The sequence below is a fragment of the Muntiacus reevesi genome, chromosome X, assembly GCF_963930625.1.
Source record: "Muntiacus reevesi chromosome X, mMunRee1.1, whole genome shotgun sequence".
NCBI lineage: Eukaryota > Metazoa > Chordata > Mammalia > Artiodactyla > Cervidae > Muntiacus > Muntiacus reevesi.
Genome location: NC_089271.1, coordinates 16,022,182 through 16,037,006, shown reverse-complemented (window position 1 = coordinate 16,037,006; position 14,825 = coordinate 16,022,182).

Below are 14,825 nucleotides of genomic sequence, written 5' to 3'. Positions count from 1 at the left end.
TTTAGTCTAGGCTCCCAATATTCAGAAGCCTTCCAGCTAGAGTGGCTGTGGAGAGGGTACATTTTGAAATGACTTTGCTCATGGCCCTGTGTCTCCCTCTGCAGCTTCATCTCCCTTCACTGGAGTGCTTCCCTTCTCCCCATGGACGTCCTGTGGACATAGGTCCCATGTCTGCATCCTGCTAGCGTTTTCCTGCTTTGTGGCTTCTATTCCTTTGTCTCCTTCTTCCCCATCAGCTCCCCCTTCACTGTGTTTCCTTCAGTTCCTCTTACAGAAGCTGAATCCCATGCTGCTGCTTTCAGTCTTTCTCCTCTCTTAGTTTCAACCGCAAAGTCTGATGGGGACTTCATCTCATCTTACCTGCTGTGTCTTGCCTTTGGGATTAGACACTTACTATGAAGATGAAAGGAAACGAGCCGCCTATTAAAGATATCACCTTTGGACTTTCCAGACCCTCCAGCTCTGCCAAACACCATGGGAGCCTTTGGCCCCCTATAGCAACACTTCCCGAAATGCATGCTCTCTTCCAAAGCAACTGAAGAACACAGACCCCCTTCTTTCCCCCAAACAAGGCTGTTGTTTTTATCTCCCAGGTTGCTACCATGTGGGAATGTCGTGGTGTGAGAAAATATCAATACCCAAAATGGAGATCGCACTTGCTTCCCATCAACTCTGAAGGGGCCATTAATCATTCTCCACCCTCCCATCCTTCCCCGTCTTTATTACAGAGAAGCTGTTCTTGTAATTTCTGAGGAGTATCTGTGGGTGGTGACTAACCTTTGGCATTGTCCATGTGGTCTGACAGAAACGGCCTAGTGTCTCCTAGCATCAGCCTGGAGAGTTCAAGGACATCCAAAGAGGCCCCATGGCAAGGTGCAGCCAAGCAGAAGGAAAGGAAGATGTTGGGATGGGAGCAGCCTGAGGCTGGCTCCCTTAGGCCTGGTGTTGATGCATTCTTGCTTCTTTGCTGACTAAAGCTCTGAAGGCATTTGCTTTTTTTGTTCTTGGCTCAGCTGAGTAAAAAAATCCTGTCTGGGCAGCATTTATTAGAAAACCCCTGCTCATAGGGGTGCAATAAATATTCTTTTTGGAAAATCTGTGGTACTTATATGGTTGCTACTGTAGTTTAAGCCCAAGAGAGATACCATGCTATAGCTATTGGGATTCAGTGCTAGAAACAGTGAAGAAGGCAATGGCACCCCACTCCAGTACTCTTGCCTGGAAAATCCCATGGTCGGAGGAGCCTGGTAGGCTGCAATCCATGGGGTTGCTAAGAGTTGGACACGACTGAGCGACTTCACTTTCACTTTTCACTTTCATGCATTGGAGAAAGAAATGGCAACCCACTCCAGTGTCCTTGCCTGGAGAATCCCAGGGACAGGGGAGCCTGGTGGGCTGCCGTCTCTGGGGTCACACAGAGTCGGACACAACTGAAGTGACTTAGCAGCAGCAGCTAGAAACAGAAACCCCTTTAAGTATTTAAATAGAAAGGTTTTGAGTTCAGAGAATAAGGTGCTTAGCATATTGTTGAAGTGAAGTGTGAAAGTCACTCAGTTGTGTCCAAATCTTTGTGACCACATGGACTGTACCTGGCAGGCTCTTCCATCCATGGAATTCTCCAGGCCAGAATACTGGAGTGGGTAGCCGTTCCCTTCTCCAGGGGATCTTCCCGACCCAGGGATCAAACCCAGGTCTCCCACATTGCAGGTGGATTCTTTACTATCTGAGTCCCCAGGGATGTCGGGCTGGGCAAAGAGCAGTGATTGCCAGGGTATCACACAACTGACCAGTCCTAAGAAATCCTACCTCTGTCACGATTAGGAAGGTGGAGGGTCAGAGGCTGCTGCTGGAATACACTATCCAGGGTCCAGGAAGCCACCATTGGTGCACTTCTTGATACCCCAGAGATGCAAAATAAACATTGGAAACGTGCTCCAGAAATTCCATATGTTTGCTTCAAGGTATAGAAGCAGGAAGATGATGATCTTTGCCTCATGTATTCTTTCCCATTGGTGAAACATTTTCATGTACAGAGGTTTAGCTGCAAAGGAGTCTGAGAGATAAAGTATTTAGCTATCTGGATTTTTTAGTACAGTGAGACACAATGGAAGAAGGTAGGAATGGAGGCCAAGTGCCAACAGATCATACCTTATAAACACACATACCTTATAAAATGGCACTGGCCTTAGAGCATGCAGGAGACCCAGTTGGGGATGCCTGAGGGCCCAAGAGGGTCTGAGATAAAAAAAAAAGTGGGGTAAACAGAAAATATGGTAGAACCTCTTCAGGGAAGAGAGAAGGTAGAATTCACCACAGAATTGTCCCTGTCTAGTTTTTAGCAATACACAAGGAAATAAAGAAACTGTACCCCTGCTAGGGAAGTGGCTTGAATTTTGGCTTATGGAAATTGCTGATCATCAGTGTTAAGTGCAGATAGCATTATTACCTGGGACATTAATTACGTGGGACATGCAGTGGATCAGAAACACAGGTATAGTTCTTGGAAGGAGCTGGTGATGGAGTCAGGTCTCTGGCAGCCAACTTCTCTGGCATGGAAAGAGCTGTGGAATGGGGTTTAGAGAAAGGCATAGCAAAATAAGAGTCCTGACAAGACCCAGGCAGAATGAGGCCATGTAAATAGATGGACTCTATGGGCCTGATACTGAAAATGGGCCTCTGTATACCAGCACCAAACTGAATCTCAGAGACAGAGTTTGGGGAAAGCAGAAAAGAACAGTTTTATTGCTTTGTCAGGCAAGGGGACCACAGTGGGCTAGTGTCCTCAAAACTGTGTGTCCCAACCTGGGGGGAGGTGGTTTGTGAGAAGCCTTGTAGTCAAGGGGCAGGTTTGCTGACAAGGATCAGGGTGTGTGCAGGACCTGCATTCATTCAGTCTGGATATCGTCTGGCGTTTAGTGGTCCTGATGGGTTTTGTGATTCTTGAGGTTATTAAACTGTGACTTTCTCTATAAAATGAAGAATGCTTCATTAAGTAGTTAACATCTTCCCTTTGCTGGGGATTTTAGTTCTACAGAAGACCTCAAAAATACTGTTATGATTATCCCTTGAGGGGGAACCAGGATCCTGCCCCAAGGCCACACTATTTTTTTTTTTTTTTTACTATATCTCCTTTGTCCCCACATACTCCTTGTTCCCTGATTAGCAACTGTTTGAACCTGCCCTTCCGAACTCACAGAAGGTCATGAAGGCTGAATGAAGCCTATTTCCTACAAACAAGAAATGGGGGATACAAAAAGGTTTTTGTGCCCAGGAGCCCCACAGGGTCCTGCTTGATTTTAGGCCCAAATAAGCAGAAGTTGGCTTAATTAACCCCAGCTCTGCATCCCTCCCTGTATCCATGCCCTTTGCCTGTAGTTTTGCATCTTCTCTTACAAAAGGCAAAATGGGTTTCCCTATGCCATGATTTTTGGGCTTGGCCTTGAGACTTGCTTTGGACCACAGAATAGGGGAAGAAGCAGCACAAGTTCAGTTTTGAACCAAAGCCTTAAGAGAACTCACATGTTTCTATTTTCCTTCTCATGCTTTTGCCAACTTCATGAGAAGAGCTTCCCCTAGGTTCTGCTTATTCAGTCTAGGCCCAAGAATTAACCCATGTGGGAGAGACTAGAGCCCAGCCCATTGCAAGGAACCAATCCCAGTGGACCTACAACCTGAAAGAGGGCCTTCTAGCTGAATTCAAGCTAGTTCATTTGAGCCCCAGGCAAACTAATGGTGTGTGAGAAATAAATGCTTATTGCGAACACTGAAATATTTGTGATTGTAGTTATGCAGCAATAGCTGACTGATACAGGGACTGTCACTGAATACTCAAGGGGTTTATCATTTCCAGGTATTTCAGTGAAGAGTATCAAGAGAACATCTACAAACCCAGAGTGGCATGTGCAAGTTCTGAGGAATGGCAGCATAACTCAGTACATCTGGGTGACCTTTGGAGACAGCTGAGACAGAGCTGTGACAGGGCAGTGGCTGACACCCAACTCATAGCCCATCTTCTCCAGGTAGGTTTCCCTAAATGGCCAAGCCCACAGAGATCTCTTCATCCTCTTCTCTCCTCACATATAGCCTATGTTTCTCCACCAGTTCTGATCATATGCCATCACATTTAGAGTGACCATATTAAAAAGCAAAGACATTATTTTGCCAACTAAGGTCTTTCTGGTCAAGGCTATGGTTTTTCCAGTGGCCGTGTATGGATGTGAGAGTTGGACTGTGAAGAAAGCTGACCGCCAAAAAATTGATGCTTTGGAACTGTGGTGTTGGAGAAGACTCTTGAGAGTCCCTTGGGCTGCAAGGAGATCCAACCAGTCCATCCTAAAGGAGATCAGTCCTGGGTGTTCATTGGAAGGACTGATGCTGAAGCTGAAACTCCAATAGTTTGGCCACCTCATGCGAAGAGTTGACTCATTGGAAAAGACCCTGATGCTGGGAGGGATTGGGGGCAGGAGGAGAAGGGGACGACAGAGGATGAGATGTCTGAATGGCATCACCGACTCGATAGACATGAGTTTGAGTAAACTCCGGGAGTTGGTGACGGACAGGGAGGCCTGGTGTGCTGCGATTCATGGGGTCGCAAAGAGTCGGACACGACTGAGCGACTGAACTGAACTGAACTGAACTTCGCGTTATGTTTAAAGCAGTAGTTTTTGAGATTCAGTCGCTTCTGAACCATCTTCATAATATTTGTCTATTTCCATGTATAAGCAGGAAAATAAGTGTCTGGGGGTAAAAGATTGTAGGCGGGCTGAGGCTGTGACTGGCTGTGACTCTTAAAGACTAGAATGCTGAGAGGAAAGAGAAATCTTAGAAGAAGTTCTTTAAGGTAGAAGGAGAGACTGGAGGAGGCAGAGGACTGGACTGGAATTAAAGTGGAGTGGTGGTTAAAGAAGGATATTGAAAAGGAAGCCATTGGAGGACAGCATTAAGAACCAGGAAGGGGCACTCTAAGAGGTAGAGATGAGAGTGTGTTGGCAAGGGCTGCAGGGTGAGTGCTGAGGAGTCTCACAATAAGACAGGGCAAAGGGCAGATGGAAGAGAAGCAGGAGGGGGTAAATACTGGGCAAGTGGTGTCCGTGGACCATCCTCATGCCATGTAAAATCATCTTGTTTTCCATGTGAAGAGATGTCTATGTACCACACTGAGGAACTTTGGTCTAAATCAGTGGGCTTCCAAATCTTTTTTGCTTGCATGTCCTCTAAAAGAATTTTGAAAAATTACATATCCCCTCACATTTTTAGAGTTCATATTTAAAATGCTTTATAAGTTTAAATATTGTAATTTCAAAGGATGTAATAGCTAGTATATTATAACTCAGTTCAGTTCAGTCACTCAGTCTTGTCTGACTCTTTGCAACCCCATGGACTGAAGCACGCCAGGCTTCCCTGTCCATCACCAACTCCCGGAGCCTACTCAAACTCATGTCCATTGCATTGGTGTTGCAACCATCTCATCCTCTGTTGTCCCCTTTTCCTCCTGCCTTCAATCTTTCCCAGCATCAGGGTCTTTTCCAATGAGTCAGTTCTTCGCATCAGGTGGCCAAAGTACTGGAGCTTCAGCTTCAGCATCAGTCCTTCCAATGAATATTCAGGACTGATTTCCTTTAGGATGGACTGGTTGGATCTCCTTGCAGTCCAAGGGACTCTCAAGAGTCTTCTCCAACACCACATCTCAAAAGTATCAATTTTTCAGTGCTCAGCTTTCTTTATAGTCCGACTCTTACATCCATACATGACTACTGGAAAAGCCATAGCTTTGACTAGACGGACCTTTGTTGGCAAAGTAATGTCTCTGCTTTTTAATATGCTGTCTAGGTTGGTCATAGCTTTTTTCCAAGGAACAAATGTCTTTTAATTTCATGGCTGCAGTCACCATCTGCAGTGATTTTCGAGCCCCCCAAAATAAAGTCAGCCATTGTTTCCATTGTTTCTATATCTATTTGCCATGAAGTGATGGGACTGGATGCCATGATCTTCGTTTTCTGAATGTTGAGTTTTAAGCCAACTTTTTCACTCTCCTCTTTCACTTTCATCAAAAGGCTCTTTAGTTCTTCGCTTTCTGCCATAAGGGTGGTGTCATCTGCATATCTGAGGGTATTGATATTTCTCCCGGCAATCTTGATTCCAGTTTGTGCTTCATCCAGCCTGGCATTTTGCATGATGTACTCTGCATGGAAGTTAAATAAGCAGGGTGACAATATACAGCCACCAGTCCCTTGTTCCATGTCTAGTTCTAACTGTTGCTTCTTGACCTGCATATGGATTTCTCAGGAAGCAGGTAACTATTCATATGGCTGATTCATGTCAATGTATGACAAAACCCACTGAAATGTTGTAAAGTGATTGGCCTCCAACTAATAAAATAATATTAAAAAAAAAAAAAAAAAAAGAATAAAACTCATCTTGTACTTGCTGGTATCAAAACATCACTACGATATGATAGCCACCATCATCCATTTTAAAAGTACAAGCCAAGCTCTTTAGGAATCAGAGATTTTATATCATTCCTTTTACTCATTGAAATTATATTTCCATTTCATTTCCCCCACAGAATTTTATCCTGATGTAATATATTTTTATGCTTGACAGTCTTTTATTGATCACTCATATATCACAACTACAAAATGTATGCAAATGTGTTTAAAATTTGTTTCCTTTAATCATAAATAATATTTTTATTGGGAAAAGCATCTCTTATTGAGATGGGTTGAAAAGAGGAGGTAGGTCATGGTCCCTCCATTAGAGGAAGCTTAGCCAATGGTGGTATCCTGAATTTTACTTTTCTTCAGCATCTTAGAGGCTTTTACACCCAGAGCAATGTGCCTTAGTCACAAGTTTGGAACCTTGGATACCTAGACATCTGTGTGCCATCTGTACTGTACAAAGACAGTGGTGATGGTAGCTGCCACCATAGTAAACTGAAGAGCCCCTTTGCTTATTTCCTGGGTATCACAGAAGCTTCCGAGATCTTTATATAACTGCAGGGCAAGGCCGGGGGGAACCCAATAATGCCAAAGATTGAATTTCCTACAAGCATCACATAATGGGTATTTAGAGCCTAATTTGCTTTTATTCAAAGGATACAAGGAAATGGGGCATTTTTGGTATTGTTGAGTTCCTCACATTAAGATTCATGCCTGGACTTCCCTCATGGTCCAGTGGTTAAGGATCTGCCTGCCAATGCAGAGGACACAGGTTAATCCTTGGTCCAGGAAGATTCCACATGTGGCAGAGCAACTAAGCCCATAAACCTCAACTACTGAGCCTGAGTGCCTTGCTCCTCAACAAGAGAATCCTATGCGCTGCAGTTGGAGTGTGATCCCCATTTTTCGCAAGTAGAGAAAACCCGCATGCAGCAACAATGACCTAGTGCACTCAAATAAATTAAAGAAAAAGAAAAGAAAAGATTCATGCCTAGTATGTAGGAAGAAGGCAGAGAGAGCACTTTGGATTGGGTGATCATCGAAGGTGAGGTTAACTATGTGTTTTCACCATCGCTGAGCTACTAGGCAACTGGTTATCTGCATCTCATTGTCCATGTGTAAAAAAAATGTGGTTGAAATCTACTTTATGCATCCTCTTGTGTTACTGTGAGACTCATATGAGATCAAAGGATACTTGTGACAAGTAAACTGTCAAGAATTCTCTTATTTTTATTTGTAAACTTTTTATTTGGAACTAATTAGAAATTCACAGGAATTTGCAAAGACATGTACAGGAAGGTTCTGTGTATCCTACACTCCACCTCCATCAACTCTGACATCTTGCTTAACTCCAGTTTAATATCAAAATCACAGCTTATTCACATATAGCCAGTTATTGCAAGTTATACTTGTGTGTGTATGTGTGTGTGTGTGTGTGTGGCTTCATGAAATTTTATCACATGTATTTGTTCTTTAGTTGCTCAGTTGTATTTGACTCTTGGCGACCCCATGAACTATAGCCCACCAGGCTCCTCTGTCCATAGGATTTTCCAGGGCAAGAATACCGAAGTGGGTTGCCATTTCCTTCTCCAGGGTATCACATGTATAGCTTTGAGCAATTACCATCTCAGTCATTATACTGAACTCTTCCATCATCACCAGTCTCCCTTGTGCTACCTTTTTATAGCCATGTACTCCTCTCTCACAATCCCTAACCACTGGCAATGACTCTGTCTTTCATCTCTATAGTTTTATTTCTATAGTGTTATATACATCAAATCACAGTATGCAGTTATTTGAGATTTCTTTTTCATTTAGCCTAATTCCCTTGAGATCCATTTAAGTTGTCGCCTGTATCAATAATTCATTCCTCTTTATTGCTGAGTTGTATTCCATGGTATGGATGCAACGTAGTTTGTTTAACCACTCACCTTTTGAAACATATTTGTATTGTTTCCCATCTTCGGCTATTATGAATATAGCTATTTTGAACATTTATATACAGGTTTCTGAGTAAATATAGGTTTCCTTTTCTTTTGAATATGTGAAATACTGGGTTGTATGGTAAATGCATATCAAGGTTTATAAGAAACTGCCAAACTTTTCCAGAGTGGCTGTACCATGTTACATTTCCACCAGCATTAGGAGTTATCAATTCTCTCTGTATACCCATCAGCATTCAGTGTTCTCACTTTTTTATTTTAGACATTTCCACATTGCCACAGGTGTACAATAATATTTCATTGTGGTTTTAATTCACATTTCTCTAATGGCTAATGATATTGAATATCCTACGCATGCATATTTGTCATCTTTAAATAATCTTTGGTGAAATGTCTGGTCCTGTTGTAATAGATAAGAATAAGACTGACTCCATACTGGATCTATCCTTTAGCTCTAAGCCCTGTGCTTTGTTGCCTGTGCTGAGTCATGCTGGCTCTGCACCTTCCTAAAAGAATGTTGCTTATAGCCAGACATGTACATAATAGCCTTTTCTCAAGGTTCTGCCTCCCAGGCTTGATATTCATATAGAGATAAAAGTTGTATTAATAGGAAATAAGAGTATCTTGTTGAAGGTTTACAGGAACATTGTGACCAGACTTATGTGGACAGCTGCAGGAATGAAGGATTATCACATACCCTCTGGGGTCTGGCCAGCACCAAGAAGTTTCCAATAGTATGCCACATCCCCTCCCCTTTGCATAGGCCTAGATCCCAAAGAATTTCTCCTAATTTTTTTTTTCTAAAAGTTTTATAGCTTTATGCTTTACATTTAAGCCCGTGATCCAATTTGAGTTAATTTTTCCACGGTGTGAAACTTAGGTTAAGGTTGATTTTTTCTGCCTATGGATGTCTAATTTGTGCAACAGCATGTGTTGAAAAGTCTATCTCTCCTCCCTTGAATTGCTTTTGCACCTTTGTCAAAAATCAGTTGGGCACAATTGTGTAGCTCTATTTCTGGGTTCTTTGTTCTGTTCAATTGATCTATGTGTCTGTCCCTCTGCCAATACTACACTGTCTTGATTACTGTAGCCGTACAGTAAGCCTTAATATCAGATAAAGTGATTCCTTCAATCTTATTCTTTGAAAAATTGTTTTAGTGATTCTAGGTTCTTTACCTTTTCATATAAATTTTGCTACAGTCTTATCTATGTCTCCAAAAGTCCTTGACGGGATTCTGATAGTAATTGCACTAAGCCTGTAGATATCAGTTTGGGAATAACTGACATCTTTACTGTGTTTAGTGTTGTAATCTATGAGCATCATATGTCTCTCCATTTGTTTAGTCCTTCTTTGATTTTTTCATCAGCATTTTGTAATTTTCAGGATACAGATCCTGAGCATGTTTTTCTAAGATTGTTCCTAAATATTTCTTTTTTTTTGTAGTGAGTATAAATGATATTGTGTTTTAAATTTTGGTTTCCTTATGTTTATTGTTAGAATATATAAATGATATGAGTGTTTTTGTGTGTTTATATCTGCAAACTAATTGAATTCATTAATTTACTTATTAGTTCTAGGAGGTTTTTTTTTTTTTTCATAGATTCTTTGGAATTTTCTGTTTAGAGACTGTCATCTGCAGATGGAGTGGTTTTCTATCTTTCTTTCTGAGCTGCATACGTCTTATTTCCTTTTCTTGCCTTGTTGTGCTTGCTAGGACTCCTGGTACTATGTGTGAACAAGAATGGTGAGAATAGACATCGTTTTCTTGTTCCTGATCTTAGAAAGCATTCAGTTTTTTACCTTTCATTAAGTATGATGTTAGTTGTAGGTTTTTTGTTTTTTTTTTTAAGAGATGATCTTTAAAGTTGAAGACATTTACCTCCCTATTTCTAGTTTTCTGAGCTTTTTAAAAAAATCAAGAATGGCTGTTTTCAAGAACTTTTAGAATGTTATTTTCTTTTAATATTTAAAAAAATGATGCTTAATTGACATCTTGGTTCTGAGTGAAGTTCTGACAATATGAGGGTACATCAATTTACTTGTCAGTTCTGCCCCTCGTGACTGGACTGGGAGGACACAGGTGAGGGTGGGGCTTCTTGTTGGATGGGATTAAGGAAAACTGGAGGAGAGTGATCTTGAGGCTTTGTGGAAAGGGGTCTGTTAACCAAGTTATCCAATAGAAAACCATGGTGCTGAGAGGGTTATCAGTTTCCCAGGGCTTTTGTAACAAATTGCCACAAACTCAGTGGCTTAAAACAACACAAATTTATTCTTTTAGAGTTCTGGAGGTCAGAAGTCTAAAATCAGGGTTTTATCAGGGCTGCATTCCTTCCAGAGGCTTCAGGGAGAGCCTGTTTCCTTGCCTTTTCCCACTTCTGAAGGTCACCTGCATTCCTTGGCTATTGGTCTCTTCCTCCATTATCAAGGCGCATCACCCCACCCTTTGGTTCCATTAGCACATCTCCTTTTTTCTCTGTGGCCTTAACTCGACTGCCTCCCTCTTATAAGGCCCCTTGTTATTAGTTTGAGCTCACCAGGATAATCTCAAGATCCTTATCTTAATTACACCTGTAGAGTTCCTTTTGCCATGTAAGGTGACATAGTAACAGGTTCCAGGGATTAGGACGTGGACATCTTTTGAAGGAGGGGACATTATTCAGCCCAGCACAGAGGTGTGACCATGGATGTGATGATAAGGTATTCTGGAGAGCAGGACTATGGAATTAGACTGTGGTTTAAATTCCCATTCCAGATTTATAAGCTGTATGACTCTCAATGAATTTCTCCTTCTGGCTAAACCTTTGTTCATTTGCAAAACTGTAAGCCCTACTGTGAGATGACAGCTGCCCATCAGAAATGTATACAAGTTTTCCAGAGTATGCAGTGGTGACTGAAAAGCACCTTTCTAGACAAGAACTACATTTCTCAGAACCATGTGCATCTAGGTGAGGCCCATACGAGTACCAATGGAATGTGAGTGGAAATGATGTGTGTTACTTCTGACTGAGGTGCCTATGACTAAGGGCTGGATTCTCCATGCTCTCCTCTTCCACCTGCTGGCTCCATGTTGACTCACAGATGACCCTGGAAGCCTTGTGATGAAGATGGTAAAGCTTCCACTAGCCTGGTGGTAGTGGTGGTTTAGTCACTAAGTCATGTCTGACTCTTGCGATCCTGTGGACTGTAGCCTGTCAGGCTCCTCTCTCCATGGGATTCTCCAGGCAAGAATACTGGAGTGGGTTGTCATTTCCTCCTCCAGGAGATCTTCCCAACCCACTAGGCTAGGTCCCTCAATAACTGAGTGGAGCAGAATCTGTCCTCCTGTCACTGCCAAAATGGACACTTGTGTGGCCTATAATGTGAACCAGAAATAAATTTATTTTATGTTAAGCTGCTGACATTTTAGGTTTACTCATTGCAGCAGCCAGCATTATCTTAAGCAATACATCTACCTTGCAGACTGTTATTATCCCCTGGAACTATAAAATGAAATCCTGTGTGTAAAGTGCATATGAAGGGACTAAGAGACTCACAGATTAGAAAGTCATGAACTTTTCTGCCAAGATCAGTGGTTTTCAAACTGGAGCATGCATCAGAATCCCGAAGGGCTCCTTCAAACATGAATGCAAGACCCCACTTCAAGAGTTTCTGGTTTGGGGTGAACCTCCTGCACACTGAATTTATTCTTAGGCTTTTCTCTCTTACCTGTGTGTTCTGCATGGTTGTCACCTCCATGAGGGCAGGTGCTGGGTCAATCTCCCTTCCAGAACTAGCACAGTATCTGGCAAATCAAAGGCCTCCAACAAGAAGTGGAAGAAGGAAAAAGGAACGAGTTGGCAGTCTGCAGCTCCAGGGCTGAAGCCAATATGCTTCAGTTAAAGGTTTGACCATCTCCTCGTTCTTAAATAGCCTCGAGTGGGATTCTTTGTTCCTCCACGACTCTGTGAAGAGGAAGGGGAAGAGAAGCTGCCGCAGTAGTAGCCTGTGCTGATGTCTACCAAGTAGATTTTCCCTTTTGCTGGTATCTCTTTAGAACAACTCCTGGGATTGATGAAATATTTTGCATCCCACAAAGTATATCCATTCTCCTATCGGGCAAAACTTTATTTTACCTTTACATTCTGGGGGTTTTATCTATGAATGAACATATTCACTTGATGACACTGGAGGATTTCATTTCACAGAGCTGCCCCCTGTTTGAGAAAGTATGTCGACTGTATTTCCTCTCAGTGGAGCTTCCCTGCAGACTAGAATGCACAGGACTCACAGCAATGAGCTATCACTTCTCAGGGCTGGCCCCACACAGAGGCTGAGGAGGTAGCCCTCTCCCGGTGTGAGGTGAAGCCTGGGGGGACTGATGAGGCCTGGGAAGCAGCTATTAAAAAGCAAATGTTATCTAGGAAAGAGGGAGACGGGTTCAAAGAGACAAATTCTGTGTACTTGGCAATTGTGCTCATGGTGAGCTCTGAATTCTATCTTTCTGTGAAGTAAGAAGTTCGATATTAGCAATTCCAAAGAGTCATTCTGATTTCAGCATCTTTGAAAGCTGGCAGCGGTGGGGAGACAGGAGTGCAGTCAGAATTCCTTGGCTTCAGCACCAACGTGTGGCTGCCAGAGGACCAGGAGGAGGCAGGAGGCTGGCTCCATTTAGTTTACCCTCCCAGAGCTCTGACAAGATAGGGCAACCTCTCCCTGATCATCGTTCTCTTGTGTTGCCTTTGGAGACCTGAGCTATATCAGGTAAATTTCTTGGGTTAATTTATACTCCACTATGAGCAAGTTTTTGTAAAAGCTGAGAACCAGCAAGGATAAAGAAGCGGTATTTCCATTACAGTCTTTCTTGTGATTTGTTGTGAAATGAGTAGTCCGCCAGACTCCTCTGTCCATGGGATTCTCCAGGCAAGAATACTAGAGTGGGTAGCCATTCTCTTCTCCAGGGGGATCTTCCCAACCCAGGGATTGAACCCCGGCTCCTGCATTGTAGGCAGATTCTTTATTGCTGACTCACCAGGGAAGCCCCATTGGAGAGGAGATGAGGGGAAATTCAGCACGGGCTTGCCCCATGCTTGGCTTTGTGTGTTGGGGGCCTTCACTTGTATTGAAGCAATGGGAGGGGGAAGTTGTGCTCCCTCCTCCACCACCCCCCAGTCACCCCCGCCCTGTGACCTGGAGTTTAATCATAATCCACAGTGTGGTGCGATGTTGGAAAGTGTAAACAGAGCTATGTGGCCAGCCTAGACCTCTCCGACTCAAGCTCATTGCTGCCTAAATGTCCTCACTCAGCTGATGTTATTAAGCTATTCTCTAATTGAAGTTTTAAATTTTACTTGGAGTATTTGGGGAGATGTGGTGTCTTATGTGGGAATTTTCTGAGAGTCCTATTTCCCCCATTTCAAATCCTTGCTAAGGTAGCATACTTGGGTGCCTGTATGATTTTTATTCATTAACCCCACCTAAACCACTCATCTGAACTGATCCCAGGTCATCTTCATTGTTCTATGTGCTTTGTTTCTGTTTTCTCATTTTCATCCCCAAACTTTCAGAATTGGTTTTCCTGCTCTGGATTTTGAGGACAAGGCCTGCCAGTGATTTGTTTCATATGTAGGTTCATTTCTTTGTGTCACTGGTAAGTGTCCACTGATGTCTTGGAGTTGTGGGAGATCTGATACTCAAAAGCTTGTAAGTTTTTGCATTGAAACATGTATATTACCATATGCACAATAGATGACCAGTGCAAGTTCGATGCATGAAGCAGGGCACTCAAAGTCGGTGCTCTGGGACAACCCAGAGGGATGGGGTGGGGAGGGAAGTTGGAAGGGGGTTCAAGATGGGGGGACACATGTGCACACATGGCTGATCTATATTGATGTGTGGCATGGGCCACCACACTGTTGTGAAGTGATTGTCCTCCAATTAAATAAATATATATATATTTTTAAAAAGCCTTTAAGTTGCATCTTAATTTCAGATCCTTTCTTCCAGATGTGGGGTTAAAAAGAGAGGTTATGAATAATCACACATGCTTTTTAATATATTTGTATGTAAATAAATTTGGGGTTTTTGATTGCTGGTTTTTCCAGTAGTCATGTATGGATGTAAGAGTTGGACTATAAAGAAAGCTGAGTTCCGAAGAATTGATGCTTTTGAACTGTGGTGTTGGAGAAGACTCTTGAGAGTCCCTTGGACTGCAAGAAGATCCAACCAGTCCATCCTAAAGGAGATCAGTCCTGGGTGTTCATTGGAAGGACTGATTTTGAAGCTGAAACTCCAATACTTTGGCCACCTGATGCAAAGAGCTGACTCATTTGAAAGGACCCTGATGCTGGGAAAGATTAAGGGCAGGAGGAGAAGGGGATGACAGAGGATGAGATGGTTGGATGGCATCACTGACTCAATGGGCATGAGTTTGAGTAAACTCTGGAAGTTGGTGATGGACAGGGAGGC